The sequence below is a fragment of the Cheilinus undulatus genome, linkage group 9 (assembly GCF_018320785.1).
Source record: "Cheilinus undulatus linkage group 9, ASM1832078v1, whole genome shotgun sequence".
NCBI lineage: Eukaryota > Metazoa > Chordata > Actinopteri > Labriformes > Labridae > Cheilinus > Cheilinus undulatus.
The window spans coordinates 30,759,422-30,780,911 of NC_054873.1; the positions used below are offsets into that span (position 1 = coordinate 30,759,422).

The window sequence follows — 21,490 nt, forward strand, 5'->3', positions numbered from 1 at the left end:
GATTAACGTCCCAATGGTCCCAGGCTACAGGCGAAGTGTGTGTGTGCAAGATGACAAGGGGTGGAAGGAGGGATGCCGCAAGGGACATGAGCGAAGGGGTGTTAACCCAGAGTACGGTTTACTCTGATATGTTAACCCAGAAATATAATGAACTCAAGCAACCCAGAAATTGGAATTACCCTTTCAACCAGAAAATGGGTTAATTTCAGAAAATTAACACAGAAATATAACCCAACCCCAGCAACTCAGGAATTGTGTTGATTAAATAACACAGTTTTTAGTGTGAAGGCAAAAAAAAAGAAATGTTTAGAATGCAATTTTTTGAAAAAGAGTTGATTTGATCATTTCTGTAGCATGGTTTTTGCTTCAGAGGGTAAACTGGAGTTGTAGTTTGATCTTAAATCTTTGAAAACGCAACCCTGTGGCATCACAAGTTTATTTATGCAGCACCATTTACTCATGGAGGGCAGCACTCTGGTGCAGTGGTTAACACTTCTGGTTCCAATCCTTGTCTCAGAGGGCCTTTCTGTGTGAAGTTTGCATGTTCTTCCTGTGCATGCCCCTGGCTTTTTCTGCTTAGGTTAATAGGGGACTCTAAATTGACAATAGGAGTGAGTGTGCCAACATTTCATCTCATCTGTCCCTGGGCTTTTTCTTTCTCCTCCATGCTACACATTCATCTTGATTCTTCTTTTATGCCTCCCCTGTCCACATCTTTTGATGTGTTTATGTTCAGGATTCTGTCATTTGTGTACAGGTGTATAGTGAAATATTTATCAAATACATGTCCTAAGACATGGGTCTCAAACTTGCGGCCCGTGGGCAGGAAGATATTTTGTGGCCCCCCCACTTGACATCAAAGTGTAGTGTTAGTGCGGGCTGCACCTTTAACACACGCACACTATAGCCTCAGTTACAAAACTCAACCAGTTGCTGCTGCCAATTAACATGCATTTAATTAACACACTGCAGCCGAAAAACAGAACAAACAAACAATCGGACGAAGGCATCATTGAGTTTTGCTTGGTCCAGGACTTGGATTCTGTCTGAGTTTATTGACAGCAGCGCCAGGGTGCTGGTCTGAGAGTCTCCGCTGCAGTTCCTCAACTCATTCTTTAAACCATGCAGACATGAAGACCTGTGATCACAGCTCACTGATGTAACAGGAAGGGTCAGAGATACAGATAGGAATTTAAATAAGTCTATAAAAGCATCCAGAGGTTTTTGCCTTGTAAAACCAAACTTCTTCCCCTGAGTGGGATTAAACAGGTGCGCCCAGGATGACAGATTTTTTCCCTGCATAACTGTCCGTTAGCCACAAACGCAGACACCATGTCTTGTTTTGGTGAGCGACTCAGTTCAATCTCCTGCCTGATTTAATCCCTAATAATTTCAATCTGTAATGCCAAAATAATATCAACTAATTTTATTTACACACAATTTAATTCTATGTCAACAAGAAGTGAAATTTTGGTCTTGATCACTTAAGTTTAAATGGCACATGGTTTATAAATCCTGTGGCATATTTAACTACAGGTCTTGTCAAATGGTAAAAATTCCTCTCATGACAATAAAAACAATACTTTATAACTGAACATTTAATCCTAAATTGGACACAGGCTGTCCTATGACATGAGAGGTCTGCATGTTTGGTCTTGGTGCAACGCTAAAATGTGTCCAAAATGACTCACCTGCAGAAGAATGACTGTAGGGCTCATACATGTGTTTAAAGTCAAGTTTTAAGCAGGTGAGGGTGTGCAGCTATAAACCGTAAAAGTGCAGCAGTGCCATGAATCACCACAGGATCCTCCTCCTCTCTCTCTCCCTCCCTCCCTCCCTCCCTTACTCATTTTTCTCTCTCTCTTTCTTCTCTCTGGACTCTGTGAACTGATCCCAGGTCAGGTGAAATAGGGCTCAGATCAGGTTTTGTGAACAGGTTGCTGTTTTAAATCCATAAACAGTCATGTCGAATGTATATTTTTATTGAATATTCCAGTCTTGTAAATTTATCATCAGTGGATTCTAAAAACGTTAAAATAAATCTGTAAAAATTGTCATATGTTACAAGGGCAGCATATTTTTTCCGTAACTGTTTAGAATACTTGCAAATAAATTCCCTTTCAAAAGTAGCTAATTAACCCTTTTGTGTGCAAACATGCAGCACTCATTAAATGGTATCTGCATCTAATGTTGGATCATTCCTCTTTATAAACATTACAGCAGCCTATATATCAGTTGTTGGTCATATTGATATTGCTAAAAAATTGTCCGGCCCACAGGACATCTCGTTAGACAAATCGGGCCCCCTACCCTAATTGAGTTTGAGACCCCTGTCCTAAGAGATTTAAGAGATTCCTGCTGTCATGGTCCCACCACCATGGTGGGATTTATCCAAGTATGTGTAACAAACCTAGTGAATGGGCCCTCCCCCGTTGTGATATGCTGATGGTACAAATCTATGTGCGCTGGATCAATATCATCGGTGCTAGCCTCCTGGCTAAAAGTTACTTCATTTTGGAGCTGAAAAGTATGTCAAGCTATTATTGGGCTTTGATGTTGAAATTATTTGTTTCTGACACTTTTAAACCACTTTTAACCACTTTCTTTTTATTCAATTTTTTTAACACTTTAGATCCATTTCCACCACATTTTAACCTCCTTGCACTTCATTCTGCCTATTTTTGCCACTCTTTGCTGGTATTTGGCACTTTTTAATCCCTTTTTACTAGTTTTTCTCACTGTTTTGCCAATGCCTGCCTTTTTCTGTCTGTTACCCATCTTGCCAGTTTTAACCCCTTTAACCTCTTTTTCAAACCATTTTTAGCACTTTTATTTGCAATTTTTTAAATCAATTTTTGCTCCTTAAAATCCTTTTTTTGTCATATTGTCACCCCTTTTGTCTCCAAACGACAGCCTTGCGATTGACTGGTGACCAGTCCTGGGTGTACCAAATAAAAAGAAACAAGGCATTAGCCAAAATTAAGAACTTAATAAAAAACATATTCTCAAACTGGTTATCTGCTCTCCAGCCTTGCAGTGTTACAGCAGAGTATTACTTTCCCAGTGGACACAGATTCACATCTGGTCTTGCCTAACAAAATAGATTTTGCACAACTATCCACAGCAAAATATCTTCTCAAGGATTTAGGCCCACGGTTGCTCCTTCAGAGTTGGGCATAGCCCTCAACTTCCAAGGGACCCATGATGGAAAAGTCCACTCACACAAATGTGCAAAATTTGCAACATTGCGTGTTGCCCATCGCAAATTGGCATCACTTACTACAAAACTGCGATTTTACCACTGACAATTTTGATGTTTGAGACACACATATGGCCATGAACCCACTTTTTCAGCATGCTAGAAAAAGACAGGCACCTGTGGTTTATAACTGCTGTATTCTTTAGATTATATGGCCATACAAAAGTGCCCCCCTCCACAAAAAGTATCTCTAGAAGACTATTAATTGAGCCTAAATTCAAAATGACAACTGCTCGCTATAAAAGCACTATCTTGTTGCATGCACATGGTTTGAATCAAGGTGGACTGGCTGCTTTCTGTATTGTAGTGGAAAGCTTTTATTTTTTATTTCAAAAGCCCATGGGCCTTTCTTTTCAGGGTCCATGTACTGCACAATGTTAATTTCCCTGAGCACACATAGGGATGTATTTCTGGAACAGACAGAAAAGATTTGGTTCAGTGCAAGCACAGTCTGCACATGAGGATGCACTCCAGCTCTCTATAGCCCGGCGTCAGTTTAGAGAAGTGACACTGAAGCCAAAGAGCGGCTGCCAAGGCCTGTGAAACAATCCGCTTTTATCAAAATCACTCTAAATTTTGTTATCTGGTTACCAGGAATTGTGCAGCCAGAAAGATGTAGTTCTCACACTTGATTTGCTTTTCACAGAGAAGAAACCAAATATCTTTGGTCCCTGTCAGTCGGTGGAGGTGACGCTGTTCACACGCTTGTCTCAGCTGGCCGGGTAATTGTTGAGCATTGTTATCTGAGAAAGGAGCTGTTCACTGAGCGGAAAGTTCTCTGAGTGCTTTCTTCAAGACTGCAATCAAAGATATATTTGATATCTTTAGGATTAACAATGCAAACTTACAACATAGAAACTGGCAAAACATAAAAATGAAGCCAACACATGGCCTGAATGATGAGAGAAATGTAATTTTGGAAAGAGGCTTTGGTACACAGTTGTTCTCTGCACTTATTTGAAAACAGCCATCAAGCTGAGAAGAGTTATATTTAACTGGTAAACAAAAGGAAAATGGCAAACTCAAATCAGACTGCCGCTGGAAAAAATATTCTCCTATCCAAAGAAAAGGCATGCCACAAATCAAAATATGGCGATTCATGTTGATTTCCTTTCTAGGACTCCTCTTCTCTTTCTCTCCTAAACTTTGGGAGCTCCTTCACCACTGACGCCTCTGGCTTCCCACCACCACCACAACATCTAGCCAGAGAGACGAGCCGAAATAAATTACTAAACACTCTGTCTGTCATTTGATCATGGTACAAGCCATTTTCAGTGGAAAAATGGGGGTGAGAGACTGTTTTTGTGTTTTCATGAATGCCTGCAGCTGTTTTCCCCATTTCTGCGGTGCTTTTCCTGACACAGATCATTTGGGCAGATGTACACTCCACCTGGGGTAGAACTGACAACCACGGCTCCCCTGTGTATATTATGGATGTATGAAACATATCCTGTCTTTAAGAACTATCAGGTGAAGGCTTTTGCTGAACTCACTTGAATGAAATCATGCCCTAATCACTAGGTAATCCGCCTTTCCCAGGGGCTGCACACAAATGTACACACTGTTAACTGCAAACACACACACTTACAATACCTCCAGTGTACAGATGTATACATAAACACAGTGATCTGGATGGAAGCATTTGTTCCCTGCATCCTAAAGATCCAAATTTCTTTGGATGTGTCAGCCCAAATCTTTCCTAAATCTGCCCCTGCCCCTCTAACAACCCTCATATTATCCCACCACCCACCTCTTCATCAGCAGGCTTCTGTGTCCCCTCTACTCAAGCATCCAGAGGGACTCTATGATGGCCTTAGGCCCATTATAGGGGCTCCTGAACCCCCTGCACTCAAGCCCCGTGTGGGCCTGTGGAGCTGAGGCCTGACATGTGGAAGCAATCACAGCAGAGAGATGAAATGATATATAGAGCTAATAGAGAGATGGATCAGTAATGACCAGGATCTAGTGTCTAATCAAAATACATTCACTCAACACCAGCAGTGACTTCACAGAGTCGCGTGTCCAAACTCAGAGTGGAGGCCCTGCTCACTAATGACCTGGATCACATGTCTTACCATAATACATCGATCTGAGTGCCTCTATTATAAATATTTACCAAAACTACTGTTCACACAGAAACTGTCACCACTACAGGGACTCAGTCAGACAGGCCTGTATGAAAACATGACACATTTATGAGAGGTTAAACAAGAAGAACTGGGTAAAATGCCTGAATGTCAAATGCTTCCTTTTTCTAGCCATTAAACCGTCTGAATACCCGAGTCTCTCTCAGTTAAATCACAACTTGTGAGCCAGGCCAACATGTCTGGCATACCCTTCAGAATGACTCTTCTGTAGAGTTGTGTTCAGCTGAGTCAGACGTTCAAATTACACATCATTACACTGAGGTACACAGACTGGGTTTGTAATAGCTGGTTCAATTTCTGATTGGGCTACAGAAAGATAAAATATGCAGAGTTATTAAGTCTTTTTCACCAAACAGTCAGTTCACATGAAAAACAAATTTTCCAATGTTTACACACAGCCCATTTGGGAACCACTGCCTTATGACATGGCATGAGATGGGATGAGAATAGATGGTATGGTATGGTATGGTATGGTGACAAAATCTTATCATAATGTATTTAATCATGTCATTTTGGGGTTTATACTTATACAGTTGTACATTCTGATGCCTGATAGTCTCTGGCCTGAAAAGTTCAAGGAAATGTTTTGGAAATTAGGTTCACTTTCTCTAAGTTAAATAAGGATTTAATAGATTAAATTTAACTTTGAGGTCAGAACAGAAATCATTTACTGAAGCAGATTCATGAAAGTAAAAACCGTTTTTTCCCCCCTTTATTTTACATTTCTACTGCAACTCTGCATCTTTTACTCTGAGTATAATATTCTACACGTGTCATATGGAAATGTCAGCACCAACTATTCATCCCTGTAAATCTAAAAGTTTTCATATGTTGAATTTGGATGTTTTTTCTAGTGTGAGGGAAATTTTATATTCCATAAACACTTGGCTTTAGCTTGCATAATTTCGTACCCAAAGTTATCAAAAGCCACAGTCTATATTTGCACATGTGTGTTTGATTTATTTGAGTGAAACAGTGCAACAATCTAGGCTTTGTTCCCATCTTCATACTGTATGCAAAACTCCCTCATGAGCATCCTGACTCTAGATTCAACTGTGGAAATACTAGACTATTAGAAATCTGCAATTTGGATAATTTTGTGCCCGGAATTATCATTATTTATAGCCAAATGAGCTCATTCATTCACTAAAACAATCTCAGACCAGATATATGAATGGAACATCAGGCACATTTTCAGGTCTTTTGTTTAAAGTGATTCAAAAAGGCATTTTTCCCATCAAACTTAGTCACACAAGGAAAAGCATGCATATGAGGCTTTTCTACATGTGAAGTGTGCACTGAGCTGCCACCCCATATTAAATATACAAGAGGGAAGAAGTTTGGTATGGGCATAGGGAGTAATTTGCCAGATAACTTAAGTGGAGCAAAAGAAAAAAAAGATGTTAAAGGTTTTAGTTGAATTGTTTTCAAAGCTGGAGAAATTTTTAAATTTTTTAGTTGTAACAGCCTGAGAGGCCACCATAGCAGAGCCACTGTGACAGAATTCTCTTGTCTATCTTTGCTGTGGTGCACCAACTTTTTCTGGAAGCTGCCGCTCTATTGCTGTATCTTGTATCTATTCATGTTTTTTTGTTGCTTACCTGTCATGGACCTCTACTATTTTCTCCCACTGACCGCAGGTTCCACACCTAGGTGCCCAAGTGCAAAGGCCGGCTCAGACTACACAAATTCAGCCAGATTTTGGCACGACTGCAACGTCAAGCCAAGTTATCCATGTAGGGAACAACAAATGCTCTTCTGGTGTGACATTTTTAACGATGTGTCCAAGCAGTAACCACCGCCATGATTTCTCAAGACGAGCATGACGACAGAATTTTTCTTGCATTGTCGTCTAGTTTGACACCCTTAATGTCAACACAGCACTTGGGATCACTGCATTAACTAAGAATGATGCTTTTAACAGCTTTTCTACTTTATTAAGTGAAATTCATCCATGAAATGAAACCATGGATGAATTTCTGTGGTATATTGTTCAGTACACCCTAAGGAGTGCAGCTTTTAATGAATAGCTCTCAGTACAAAACAACAGACAAGCAAAAAAGATGGGTGGAGCTGTGCTCATCTTTACGCATCACCTTTTCTTGTTTTGACTGAGAGGCTCCTTGCAGCCATATTTACATACTGTGTGTATAATAAGTTTTTAATGTTGACCTCTGTGTCATGCATTTTTGCTCAAGCTTCCCACTTTATCATCCTCTAGGAAATCATTAGACCAATGTAGTATATCAATATTAACTACATTTAAGGCATAATACTCTGCTTTATTGCTTAAACATTAACCCTGAACAAACAGATTTATTGAATAGATCACCCTTTTGGCAAAATTCTTGAGAACTTAAATGTTTTTGGCATGCTTTGCAGGTCTCATTCACTCATTTTTGTAAAACTAAACACCTTTTTACCTACTAAATTTATTTGTGCTTGTTAAGCATAATGGTAACCAATGGGGGTAGAAGTTGAATACAATAACAGCGCAGTATCACAGCTTGAAAGCTGAGATCAAAGACTGATGGAGACAATCTCAGAGATGATGCAATGTGGAGACTGAGTTGTGAACATTTCTTCTAGGAATAAAAAAAGGACTCCTACACTCTGTCCTTCGCACTTGCAATTCCAAGATTTACTGTACTGTATTGATTCACAGCAATTTGGTTCATCTCTTTGAGCAAATATCATACCAGCCATCACAACTGCATGTTGAAACTTCATGATTTAATCCTTTCCTCCAAAAAATATTCTTAAACAACAGACAAAAAATGTAACTGAAAAATTTGATCAAGATCGACAGTCATCTCAAAATACACACTGTCACACAACAAAGTGCACAAACACACATTCTTGAGAATCCTGTCATGTTTCTGTCAACATATCTTCTAGCAGCAGCCTGTATCATAAACAGGGAATGTCTCTGAGCCTAAAGACGAGTGACAAGACATTCATCTCTTGTTTCATCTCATCAACAGCAACTGACCCCAAACCAAACACCAAAGACAGTTTTGTCACCTAAATCAAATGTATGAGCTCAGCAATTACAACCTGATATAAATGCTTTTTATCGCTACCTGATTCCAGCCGAGGACAAACGCCATAATCTAACTTGAACAGAAGGAAGTAAATCACTAGGTTTTGTGCATGTGTGTGAAGCAGAAGAGAAATAAGACATACATCTGGTCCTCTCCATTCTTCCTCCAGACTCTGGGACCTTGATTTCCAAATGACATGCAAAATTTACTTTCATCTGAAAAGAGGACTTTGGACCACTGAGCAACAGTCCAGTTCTGTTTCTCCACAGCCCAGGTAAGACTCTTCTGACATTGTCTCTGGTTCAGGAGTGGATTGACATGAGGAATGCCACATTTGTAGCCCATGTCTAGGATTCCTCTTTGTGTAGTGGCTCTTAATGTGTTGACTCTTGGCCCTTGTGAAGTCCCCCCAAATTCTTGAAGGGATTTTGCTTGACAATCCTCTCAAGGCTGCAGTTATCCCTTATGCTGGTGCATCTTTTCCTACCACACTTTTTCCTTCCACTCAACTTACTATGAATATTCTTGGATACAGCACTCTGTGAACAACCAGCTTCTTTAGCAATGACCTTTCGTGGCTTACCCTCCTTGTGGAGGATGTCAATAATAATAATAATACATTTTATTTAAGGGCGCCTTTCATGACAATCAAGGTCACCTTACAAAAAGTACAAAAAAGTGCATTAAAACAGGCATAAAATCAGGAATAAAAACAAACAGTAATACAATAGACAATGCCAAAGATCAGAGGGAGTACGAGAGTTTGAACAGATGGGTTTTGAGTCTGGTTTTAAAGAGGGGTAGGGAGTCAGTGTTGCGGAGGTCAGGGGGGAGTGAGTTCCATTACTGGGGAGCCGAGCAGCTGAATGCTCGGCCCCCCATGGTGACGAGGCGAGCAATGACTGTCTTCTGGACATCTGTCAAGTCTGCAGTCTTCCCCATGATTGTGTAGCCTACTGACCCGGACTGAGAGACCATTTAAAGGCTCAGGAAACCTTTGCAGGTGTTTTGAGTTAATTAGCTGATTAGGGTGTGACACCATGACTTTCAAATATTGAACTTTTTCACAATATTCTAATTTTCTGAGACACTGAATTTTTGGTTTTCATTATCTGTAGCTATAATCATTAAAATTTCAAGACATAAAGGCTTAAAATATTTCAGTCTATGTGTAATAAGTCTATATAATATATGGTTTTTACTTTCTGAAATGAGTGACAAAAAATATTGAACTTTTCATGATATTCTAAGTTTTTGGGGTTTTTTTTTTTCAAGATTTGTTTTTGGGCCTTTTCATGCCTTCATTGGATAGAGGAGGACAGTAGATAGACTCATAATCAGGGATGAGAGTGGGGGAGAGACATGCAGTGAAGGGCCTGAGGCCGGATTCAAACCCGGGCTGCCCGTGTACATGGTGCACGCCTTAACCACTTGACTACCAGCATGCAATTCTAATTTTTTGAGATGTACCTGTAGTCTCTATAAAAAGTATTCACCCCCTTGGATGTTTTACCCTTTTATTTATGTTATAAATCAATAATGGTCAATCTAATTTCACTTTATTGACCCCAAGATATTCCTAAAAAACCCCTCTTCAATGTCAAAGGGAAAATAGATTTCTACAAATGAATGTCAGTTGTCGTCATGGTGTAATCGTAGCCAGGCATACTGATTAACCAGTGACTGGACCTTCCAGACACAGGTGCCTTAATACTACAATCACTGAGACATATTCACTGCACTCAGGTGATCTCATTACATTATTGTGAGACTACTAGGGGCAACTGGATGGACCTCTGTTGACCTCTGTTTTTTTTTACATTACATATTTTTATTTAACTGACATTAATTTGTAGACACCTACTTTAACTTTGACATTAACAAAGTTTTGTTGCCATTTATTTGTTAAAAAAGCCAAATTATATCGACCATGGCTGATTTGTTGAATCAATAAAAGGGTAAAACATCTAAGAGGGTGAATACTTTTTATAGCCATCTAGGTGTAACCTGTTAGCTTATGCTATTAAAATGTTTAATGGTTTAATAAAGTACAGAAGCACAATACCAACATTTTCTTTCCTTGAAGTTGCATTTGAACACATCGACTTTACCTTTGCCTAATAATCATTATACCCCCTGAACCTTGTTTGTGCTAACCGCTAACATAAGAAAGCAAATATGCTTCAATCCGCTGGTTTTAACAAGGATTTAAACACAGATGTCAAACAGATTTGAGGTCATTTTAACACAGCTGCAACCTTGCATAGCCAAATTTGCAAGACTCCATGATGGTCATCAGGCAAATCCATCTTGAAAAACTCCAAAACACAACATACATGGTTCAGACCAATCAACGTCAGTCGAGGACAACAAGGCAGTAACTGTGAGCGGCGTTTTGTTGTACTGTCAGCTGAAAGCAATGGCTGCCACTTAGTGTAGTGGTTAACCTGGATGTAGCTTTAGTAAAGTGGCAGTTTTATCAGAGCTCTACCACATTTTTTTTATATTATTAAGAGCAAAGAACAGCACTTAAAGCTTTTCATGATGGAAAAGATGGTTTCACTCTTCTGCTGACCTGCTTCAGCCCCCCCCCCCCTTTCCACCTTTCAGAAAATTTGAGCTGAAACAAGCCATTCTCAGATTTCCTCCCATGATGTCATGTGGGGAGTTAGCACCACCCCCAGGTTCAGTTGGTCCTCCCCGCCTGGAAGAAAGTTCCGCCCTCCTCTCCTGAGCCAAGGAGGATCAGGAGAGCCAAATCCATTTCCTGAGAGAGGCGGAGTCAGGGGCGTAGTCAGACAGCTCATTAAAGTTCAAAGCCACAGACCCAGAAAGAGCTTGTTCTGAGCAGGGCTGAAACAGAGGGTTTTTTAGACATACAAAAATACAGTACTGGAGTGTTTTTTCAGCAACAAACGTCACAGGCATCTTTCAAGGACCTCTGAGGCCAATATCAACTTGTCTTAAAGGGGTAAAATATGCAACCTTTAAACAAGAGCAAAGAGCAACACTGCAAGCTCATGGCAGAGAAGTCATTTTTGCTCTACACCCGTTCACCCTTAACTTTGCAAAGCAGATGGATTCGCCCGTTTATGTGTTTCTCACGAACAATTCCATCTCGCAAAGCTCCCATCTGAACAGACCAGGCCCAGTAAGAAAGTGACAGGACTAATCAGGAGTAAGAGGCAGTACTTCCGGGCGCGACAGAGTCATGACGTAAGCAAGCAGCGACAAGAGGCTGGAGCAGTTATGGCGAAGAGATAAGCGTGGATGCTGCTACAGCGTCAGTTTTATCAGAACTTGACAACATTTCTTCATAAACAGAAGAAAAAAGAACAGCACTGAGCTTTTTATCTTTGCGGAAACAATGTTTTTGCCCCTCTCCCGACCAGAATCGGCAAGAGTCTTGATTGTCACGTGTTTAGTTGCTCTGATTGGCTCATAAAGATGTGACAAACAGAACGTTCATCCAATCACCCTCCGAATTTTTTTTTTTTTTTTTGAAAGGCTCTACCCTTTCCCAAACACTGTCTATGAGAGGTTTTTCACCCTCAGAATAAGTTTTATCCACATCGTGCTCTGCTGTTCACTGCAGGGTTTTCCTATCTTTATTTTCCTTATTTTTCGGGTCACACATGCATGCAACCGTATACTGTCATGTCGCTCTGATTGACCCGTCATGAATGTGACAGACAGAATCACCAATCACCTTTCAAGATATTTTTTCAAAGTCATGCCCTTTCCAATTGCTCTGCATGGGAGGTTTCTATGGGAGCAGTAACAACAGAAGACACAGACCGAAAAGTATTAATCAGTTGATGTAATAACAAAAACACTTCTGATCATTTATTCTTTAATAAATATCGTCCCATCATGATCGGCTTAATCTATACATCTCTCATGATGTTTACCCATGCTGCGAATTAATGACATTCAGTGAAAACAACCATGGTGGTAAATGTAAGAGGGCATTCTATAAGGGACGTGAGTGGAAGTGCAAAAGGCAATATTTCTACAAAGAATATATGTAAACAATAAAATATGTCTAACTTCCTCTCTAGCTTTGTTTTAAAAAAATGACACAAAAACAGGAAATCTTAAACCTGACCTTTAAGTATGCATGTGCAAGTGTGTGAGCCTGAGTGTGTTTGTATTGTAACCAAACTCCTCTACCCACTGAACATGTGATCAAGAAGAGCTGAACCAGATGGCGGAGAGTTAGAGGAATAAATGAATGCTTTCTCTGGAGTCTCCCCATACACATAAACGCACACATGTGTCAGACACCTATGGTATCATTTAAACTGTTCTCTGCAGTGATTAAACGCAGCAGAAACACATCAGTGTAGTTCACAAATATACATCCTAATTGAATGTGTATTCTTCAAAGATTTAGGTCTACAATAACAGTCTGTGGATGGTATTCACTTTTATAGAGCAGTCTCTCTGATTCTTTGCAGCAAACAAACTGTCAGACTTTGATGTTGTGTTAGTGTTTAGTGAGTTCATTTGGTGCAGCCTAATCCTCAAAGTTTACATCATATTCCTCTGTAGACTTTGTGAAGCCCTACTTCAGGCACACTGACTTTATCATATTACCAAGCAGTGACAACAGGGCCTTTGGGTGTTTCCTGATCTTGTCTTTTTAACTTCTAATTGCACTAAACTATCGCTGAGCCAAGACACAGCTGGGTACGACAGCATTCACCTAATTTTCCTGGGCTGAGTATAGCTGAGCCGAGTGGTGCGGGCAGGGCGGATCCTTGAAATGAAAAGGTTCTTGTTCAGCCCTGATTGCAAAGATAATTATCAGAGCTGGAAGGCAATAAAGCCCCCTAAATGTTTCTTTCTTTCAGCCCTGTCTTCACTTGCATCATGACCACAGCACAACCCTGAACCACTGTCTTCTTACAGCTGGGGACCATGATTGGTTCTGATTTCTGATGGCTCAGGCTGAACTTAGAGATTCGCATCACATCCTCCTCCCTGTTTCCTGTGTTTTCATACTCAGAGCGTACATTTGATTTGTTTCAGTGTGAAACATTTAATGAGGATCTGCTTCTAGTTTGCTCTTCTTACAGTTTTGCCAAATTTTATCTGGATGTCATTAAGGAAAACAAAGAGAGTGACATGGTGTTCCAGGCTGAGGCATGAAGGTGCTAAGAAACTCAGTCTAAGTGTTTAGTGAAGCCTATAGAGCAAAGACAGTCTACTGCCTGCTTTCTGGGAAGAATCAGTGACAACATTAATTTAACAGAATACACTTGCTGTTTAGTTGCTGACAGGTTTTAAATATTATGTTGGTACAGCGTGTGTTATGGGGGTGTGGAGCTATGGCAGAGGGGGCCTGGCATGGCTAAAAAACAGTAATTTGCAGTATTTTTACTGCATGCATGTTTTGAAACCTTTTCCATTTAATAAATTTAAGGGTTTTTTTTTTTTTTGTTTTTGCTTTTTTTTCTAATTAATGCCTGGTGTGGATGAACTTACACATCCCATCTCTCTGCTGATTTTGTCCCGTACATGCACATGTAATGTTTAGTGATGAAAAATCTCAACGAGGTTCTTTTAACAGTCACATATTGGACTCACTTACTGAATTTTTGCTGTTAAAATTGGAGGCAAGTTCTGCAGTGTGCTGCAAATCCTTTGATGAGACACCTGTCTTGCAACAAGCAGTAAAAATACTTTAGGCAATAGAAATGGCCATTCTTAATACTTGTTAGGTTATATAGATACATTACTATATATATATATATACATATATATATGTATTTTTTTTCATTTAACTATCTGAGAAAATTAGGAGCTTTAGGCCCTGTTCCACTACACTACACCACAAACTGCCAAAAAAAACAAGACTAGGTTAAAACCTAGTATATGGCTGACCACAATTATCTTGGATGCTTGTTGAATTGTGTGTTCTGGCAGAGTGATCAGTTTTTGGGGTGTGCACAGTAATTGTGCCGTGCCTAATGTCCGTGGGTTGAGAACTGAAGGACCATTAAAGTTTAAAACATTAAGCCCAGGGAACAGCCAATCTGACACACCAGATCGACTGACAATAAAACTTTTCAGAAAATCTTCAGAAGGTGATTGAAGGAACGTTCTGTCCTACACATTCATGAAGGCCTATCAGAGTGACAAATGATGTAGTGCACATGTGCTTCTCTTGTGCAAGCCACTGCTGCCTAAGATCGTGAATGGCAGAGCTTCATGTAAAGTTGATGCCAAGGCTGCTTGGGAGACATGCAAAAACATCTTCTGTGCCAAGACAAGCTTTTGGTGTGACTCTTTGCACTTGTTTTAAAAAGAACTGTGGTCCAGTTCTAAGGAAGCTTCCTCCAGCTACATCTGAGCTAACAGCTACCTTAGCAGCAGCCCCTAGATACACCAGAAAACGATCGCATGCCCAAAACAACGGGGGAGAGGAGCTAGAACAGCTTTTTGTCTAGTTCTGACCAAACTGCTGCTGTGGCTAAGTCGGAGCTAATCACTCCATCAACAGGGATAATATGTAGCTATCCACTCACAACAGCTAACCCCGTAACTATCACATACTCATGCTGAAGTAGGTCGGCAGAAAAGCAAAAACACCTTTTCTGTCACGGGAACCTTTCAGTGTTGCCCTCAGAGCTTGTTGTCCAGTGTTGTCCAGTTCTTGCCAAAGTGCCGCTGTAGCTAAGTCTGAGCTGATCACTGCACTAGCAGCCATTGTTTTCAAGCATTCACACAAGAATTTACCCTTTTCATGTAGCTATCACATAGTAACGCCAAAGCAGGTCGGCAAAAGAGCGAAAAACACCTTTCACAACATGTAAAGCTTTTGGGTAGTTTTTTTCTTTATTTCATACAGAAACATGTTCCAGTTCTAGTAAAACTGACGCAGTGCTAAAGATACATCTGAGGTAAATGCCGCAGTAGAGGCAGCAATAACTAACGGCTTTCTGGACAACTAAACCCCACCCATAGCGCAACTCTGTATGCATGGTTCTGAAAGTAGAGTCACTCACTCAGTCAGTCAGACACATACAGAGCCATGCCTCAGCGGACAGCCAAAAAGTACTTGTACTTGCTCAATTACAGTAATCTGAGTAAATATGATTACTTTCCACCAGTGCTAATTTTATGAAGACCAACTAGAGTGCTTGTGTTACTGAGCCATCGTTAGCTACATTTGTTTCACCTTTAGTAGCTGCCACAGTTTTGACTATAAAAGGTCTATGAATGTGCTGTAGGGCTGTATTTAGCTACATTTAAAATCAGGCCTTTCTTTTCTCTGAGACACAACCTTACTATTTTTTATAAAATTTAGCATTTTTTTGTTGTACAAACTTAAAAATATAAGAAGCATACAAAAATATGCTCACATGCTTTGTTGCAGTATGTGGAGACAGATACAGGCAGATTTGGAGCACTGATAGATTCTCAAATTATCACTTGGCTCGCCATTTTCTCATAAAAAATGTGTGGCTACTCAACTCTTCTCTTTTCAACCTTTTTCTACTCTTAGGCTGATTATAGCAACTAAGAAAACATCAATGCAGCGAGTCAAGGAAGTTTGCTAGCTTAATTAGCACTGTGAATGCTACACACAACCCATAATGCAACACACTTTTAGAGGCATAAGACCACAGAAAAACAGGGCAAAACTTACACCATTTAAAGTCAATAATTAAGTAAAAAGCCTTGTCTTTTAATGTCTTTTTAATGTGCTGTATGACTCCACTCTTTAAACATGGATTCCAGTAAGGGATTTTTAATTTTTTTTAAATAGATTTATGAATTACTCCTCACCTTGTGGTTTATTTGAAATATTATGGAGCATACAGTACATAAATACCTAAATGAACATGGGCAACTTGTTTTAATGAATGTTTGACTGCATGTCAATTGTAAAGTAAACCCCTGTCATTGCTGTTAAATATGTAAGTTTTGAGATGGTTGGTGGGCTCTGGTTTCTATTTAGCACTCCTGAAACTTGAAATCATGTTGCGGATCTTAAGCTATCCGCCCTAACTTCCTTATCTCCCTGTGTAATTCTTTCATCCCATCAAAATCTGTCAGCCACGGATCTTCTTGTTCCCTCCCTGGCCCACTGCGGTGTCAGAAAAGGTCTTTATCTCCACCTAACACTGTGCTTGAGTCATACATGCTGTATCAGTCCAATCATAGCTTTCCCTCAAAGTGAGAACTCATTATCTCCATGCTGCTGTCATTTATCCAAAAAGTCTGGATAGAGACGTGTTTGAAGTTGGAACAAGTATTCGGTCTCTTGTCAGGCTGTCTTAGGTTAAGGGTTGGCATGAAATCTGCACTTGAAGTGCAGGACAATCCCTGAATTAGACAGACATTTTCTGCTATGTGTTAAAGTACCAAAAGGAGGGAAGAGCCTCATATTATTGAGCCCAAAAACAAAATTAAACACCTCTTTATCATTACACACTCTAAAAAACATGTACCTATCAGCAGCACACAAACACACAGCGTGACAGTGATAGGTTAATTTGTGAACATAACCAGAGATAGAGGGATGCTGTGTCAGACACTAGCTCCTAAGACCTCCAAGTCCCTGTTTTTCTAGGCTGACCTCTCGGTACTGTTGGAGGGAAACATGTTCTGAGATTTGACCATTTTGGCTCCAGACACAGTAAAGTACTTCATGCCACATCTGGCATAATCATATTTTTTAACCATAACAAAGATAAGAGGAAGTAAATCAAACAGAGCCTTTCTCAGAGCACTTACATGGCTGCTCAGTGCAAAGAAACTTGGAGCTCCCTTTCATTACGTGAGAGCTTTCTGGCGTTCACAAACAAGCAGTCGTTCTCCCATGCAATCAGAGTCCAAACTGGACCGCCTCTCTCAGTCCCCTAAGTGTCTGAAAACAAAGAACCATTCTGGATGCTGTAACTTGCAAAGTGTGAACAAAAATATACTGCAGGATGCAGTCATTTCCGTCCCTGACCTATACTATAAGAACAATACACGTCTTTCACACCAGGGCTGTCCTGACCCTGATGCATATTTTCACAGACGTTATCAATCTAGAGTTTTCAGTGAGCTGCCATCTGCCAAAAAGCATTCCAGGAGGAAGAACAAGAAGAAGCTGAGGCAGACCCTCTTGACAATGTCAGGTACTGTGTTTCAGGTACAAACAACCAGGTCAGTGTGCTGGGTCCAAATGCAGCTTACTGTCACTTATTACACCGCAAAAGCTTTCACTATTCCTTATTAAAATGCAGTTCTTGTTTTAGAAACAGAGGCAGTGTTGATCCTGCTTAGTGCCCTGCAGCATACAGTATCAGTTTTTCCTCAATATCTTGTAATGAAATTTGCTCATGATGGGATTAGATGCTAATAAAATGGGCTACAGTCACTTGCTCAAACAGACCACAGTGCTCATTGAGTAAGTGCCTCTAGTCCAGACACTTAATATCAGCAAGTTAGATTTGATGTTTATGGCACTGAGGCTCATAAAAACAAGTTTGGCCTCCTAGTTATCCAAGATATGAGTTCTTGCAAACCACACACTAGTACCACAACACAGCCCCAACATTGATAATATCTCCTATAATAAATCATACCATGCCTGTTTGGAAGTTTAAAAACCCAAAAGATCCTCTTACCATAGCTATACCACATAAGCACATATGCATTGTTTCAGGTTGTCCATAATAAGGCAATATTACACCAGAGGGAGTGCAGATATACTGGTTATCACCACAGTGGTGATCTATATATGTGGGAGCATGCTGATATTACATTCAGCCTACCTCCTTTGACTACCTCAAATGATTGCAAAACTATATTTGGCATAGGAACACAAATAAAATACAAATTAATAACAAAAATATCGAGAACACCAGACTGAAGCAAAGGGACATGTAGGCTGAATAAAATTCCCTGTGATTTTTTACAAAATACCGTCACTAGTTGAATCTGTCTTGTCCAGTCTCTCAGACTGCTGAGCCAAAACTGTGATAATTCAGGTTAAGGACCCATAATGAAGCTTTAATGTCGTTACTGTCACTTTATTATTATCTATGCCCCAATAAAGATAAATGGCAACCAAAAGACACAACTTCCTTCAGAGGTTACTTGGTAAAATACACCTGCTGAAATAACCGCATTCAGGCTTGTGTAACCTGGAAACTAAGGCACAGTGTGAGTCACAGCACCATAAAAAACAACTTCAGAATCATGAGGCTGGTTTAGTGTGGCTTCAGTGATATCACAACAGGGAAATTTAAGAAACTCAAGCTAGTGTTCCCCGTTAGGCCGTCAAAAGTACCCTCCACCCCCTCCTGTCGCTCACGTCATCACGTTAGAAGTCCACCTTCAGTTTAGCGACGTAACGCGCACTTCAGTTAACAATACCGACGGAAAGGAAATGTCAAACTTACCTTCGACGCTTAAATGCAAAGAACTCTTTCAAGACCGATGTCCGGGCAGTCATCTTATGCAGAGTGTCTTTAACTAACTTTTTAACCAGGAAGTGTTTGGTAACTGTTCTCTGGATGAGTGTGTACCCCTCCTCTTCCTCACATCTGGTCCTTAAAGTGAGGGAGTTCCTCCCATCCACGCAGCTTCAGCTCTCCTCTGCGCACCCACTCCTCAATGTTTGAACTACTTTTCCTGAGTAAAAGGAATTCCCTTCTGGTTTTAATTCCGCCGTAATTCATATATTTAAGGCTAAGGCTGATACCAGTGTAACTACACAGATGAAGTTATATTGTTTTTCCGGGCAGCTATATTCAGCGCGAGCTCTTTAAAAGCTTCACCCTGGTTGATGCAAGGTTAAATAAGGTCAGGGGTAATAAAAGCGAGGAGAGACAATGAGGTGCAGTTTCCAATTAGTCCAGAGTGGAAAGAGTACAAGAATATCACAACTACGTAAAAGTTCCGTTTTTGTTAACATTTTACATAGGAAGAGTAAAGTCTTTAAAACTGCAAAATGACAGTGAAAAATACTTGGTTTAAAGTAGGCTACCTAGGGGTTTGGGCTGAAAAGCAAAATATGGGCTCTTTAACTGTGCATAGCACAAACGAGAATATAATTCACCCACCAGGTTACAGGAAAGGAAAAGGAAAACGTAATAAAACAGAAAATTTTGTGTAAAATTTAGAATTATCCTCTGGCTGTGAGTGAACACACCATCACGATGTAGTCTGAGCCACACAACTGGCTGGTTTCAGGAAGTTATCAGAAAGACAAAACTTCTTTTTGACATTTTTTGTTTCTTACTGTACTGTGCATTACTAATGGTATGTTTGGGCCAAAAATAAAGGCTGCATCGAGTCGTGCACGTGGCAAGTAAGCTGAGGGCACCATCAGGTGAAAAGGAGCATTGACACAGTCCAGGTCGTGCTCTGGATGTCCTTGCACAGTACCGTGGGCATGGGGGAAAAAAATCTGTCGAAAACCTAACAGAGTCCACACCTGCGTCAGCGTGTCAAACTTGACTCTGGCCACCCTCACATTGTGGCACATTGGGTCCCATGATGAATCCTTAGCACCCTACATACCTAAAACTTACACACACAAGTGTATCTACGTAATCAGTGCAATTTAAAAGGTAGCAAAGTAGAACACTAACCTCAAAAGCGTACTCAGGTAAAAGTCAAATTTGGCAAATATTTTTAAAACCTTAAAAAAAGTGAAAGATACACAAAGAAGCAGCTCAATTAACCAAGTAAATAAAACATAATAAGTAGCCTTTGTATGAGAATGTAACTTTCCACATGTGCAATAAGTACTTGAAATTCAGCCAGTATGAATACAGATACATTTTAGTTAAATGTGGTGGTAATTTGAACATTCTCAATTGTACTAACACAGGTTTTAACGGTTTTCTCCATGGATTAAAGACATCAGTTAGTCGAGTTTAGCTGCCACAAAGTATCTACATTAAAATCTGTCTAACATTGTTAATATCAGTGTCTTCTATATGTACAGTATGTTGATGAAGAAACACAAGATTTCTACAGCTAAAGAAGTACAGCTGCAACTAGATTTTTTTTAAATCATAAATTTTTGGATTGCACTCTTTTTTATTCACACAACCCCTTCAACAGATTACCTAGATTTCTACATTTTGGAGAAAATTGAACAAAGATAGATTCATCTGTAGGCTGAAATTTCTGTGCAATGCATTCTGGATGTGATGTCATCTAGTCAAGTTGTTCTCTTTCCAGTTACTTTCTCCTCACTGCCCTCTTTACTAAACCCACACTTGGTTTTAAAATTAAAACGCTTTTGGAGATGAAACTATATAGGAAAGAGAACGAGTTTGATTACTTGGAAAATCATATATTTCTTTAAAGCTATATTACCTGAATCTTAGAGTTTGAAGAAATAGACCTGGCAGCATGACATATACTTGGTCCCAAATTATTATGTACATACTATTTTTGTTTATTTTTTTTCCTACATAGTCTATATAATTGGCAGTCAATAGGATTTGTAGGATTTTTTTCAATATATTGTAATCTGGAGTTTATTCAACAAAATTACCAATGATGACGATGGCAATTTTAAGCAAACTAACTTAAAATGTAGTGTTCCAAATTATTACGGAAAAACAGAGTTTCAGAACACTCAATAGTTCCAAAAGGATTGAAAACAGAAATCTGTTTGAATGTTTTGCATTAGGAGGTAATTTCTCTTCAATCAAAGCTATATGTCCATAACAGCCATGGCTTCAGCGGGATGTTTTGCAGCATGGGATGGTGTGTTGTCTTGCATGAAAATTATTTTGTGCCAGAAGGCACTATTCTTCTTTTTATACCATGGCAGGAAATGGGCAGTTAGGAACTTCACATATTTTGCTGAGGTCATTTTCACACTTTCAGGCACCTTTAAGGGGCCTGCCAACTCACTTCCTATGATTCCAGCACAAAACATCACTCCACCACCTCTTTGTTGATGCATGGTGGCCATCCACCAACCATCCAGAACTCCATCTGGACCATCCAGTGTAGAACGCCATTCATTACAGAATAAAACTGTTTGAAAATTAGTCTTCATATATTTCTGA

The 21,490-nt window shown here is 39.8% G+C and overlaps 1 protein-coding gene across 7 annotated transcripts in view; it reads right to left on the reverse strand.

Annotated features, from left to right (window-relative positions):
• Positions 1-18,962, reverse strand: part of LOC121514802 (zinc finger protein 469) — a 299,944-nt gene extending 280,982 nt beyond the window's left edge. For 4 of the 7 annotated variants that reach the window (XM_041795142.1, XM_041795139.1, XM_041795141.1 and 1 more), the window contains exon 1: positions 18,857-18,962. The gene's annotated coding sequence lies outside the window, so the exon portion shown is untranslated. The remainder of the gene's footprint in view (positions 1-18,856) is intronic. The other 3 variants (XM_041795146.1, XM_041795145.1, XM_041795144.1) reach the window with 3 other exon arrangements.
• Between the last annotated feature and the right edge of the window lie 2,528 nt (positions 18,963-21,490).